We start from the raw sequence: 1,076 nt of genomic DNA on the forward strand, positions 1-1,076 counted from the left end.
CTACTATGTTGGGGACAGCGATCAGCTCCTTCAATTCCATCAGGAAGTTGTGTCTTGGGGGCACATAGGGCTGTTGGTTTGGGGCTTCCAGGGCTCGTAGGGCTACTGCTTCGTTGGGGCCTTCTTCTCCGTCATTGCCTCATGTACTCTCATGGGTTGAGGTCGACTTGTCCCTTGCAGGCGGATGGAGACAACGCTATCGCGCTTCTCGGTGAGTTCCCCTTCCACGACGATATGGACTACCACTCAACGCTTGATATTGCCGAAGGTTTTGGGACGACTCTTGATGAGCGACTCGTAGAAGGGTCCCGGCGTGATTCCCTTCCTGAAAGCATGCACCATCATGTCCTCATCCTTAGTGTGCAGCCTCACCACCTGTGCCTCGAATCGGTTGAGCTATTCCTTTAAGGACTCTCCCTAATACTGTCTTACGTCAAAGAGATCGTAAGAGACTGGCGAGGGAGCCCGATTGGCTATGTACTGCTCCCTGAACAGTGTGGAAAACTGCTTAAATGATGTTACATGTCCGTCGGGGAGGCTGACGAATCAATCTAGCGTTGTGTCTGTCAGCATGCTCATGAACAGCTTGCAATGCACTGCATCAGAGCCCCCAGTTAGCATTATCTGTCTGTGAAAGGTCGTGAGATGAGCCTCTGGGTCCTCTACACCTGTAAAAAATTTTACAAAGATTTATTCCATTATCCCGCTACATGAAAGCAAAGTCTGATATTTCTATGTTTAAACAAGGATCAGATGAAGCCATATCTGAAACATGGGAGAGATTCAAAGTGATGCTGAGAAAATGCCCAAATCATGAATTTGAAGATAATGGGCTCAAAATACAAAAATGCTTTTAGACACTGCAGCTGGTGGTACAATGATGGTTGTTGATGTAGAACACGAAACAAATATTATTGATGCATTGGCATCAACAGACTATCAAGCCCATAATGATAGAAAGATTCAGCACAAGAAAGGGATGATGGACCGTATTACTTGAGATGCAATTCTGGCTCAAAATAAAATTCTAGCACAACAGGTTGAAGCATTGACTAACAAGATGTCTAAGTTGTCGC

The 1,076-nt window shown here is 46.0% G+C and overlaps 1 pseudogene; it reads right to left on the reverse strand.

Annotated features, from left to right (window-relative positions):
• Positions 1–713: 713 nt before the first annotated feature.
• LOC137827387 (small nucleolar RNA R71) lies at positions 714–820 on the reverse strand (annotated as a pseudogene).
• Positions 821–1,076: the final 256 nt, after the last annotated feature.

This window comes from Phaseolus vulgaris, chromosome 8 (genome assembly GCF_051622355.1).
Source record: "Phaseolus vulgaris cultivar YP4 chromosome 8, ASM5162235v1, whole genome shotgun sequence".
Classification (NCBI taxonomy): domain Eukaryota; kingdom Viridiplantae; phylum Streptophyta; class Magnoliopsida; order Fabales; family Fabaceae; genus Phaseolus; species Phaseolus vulgaris.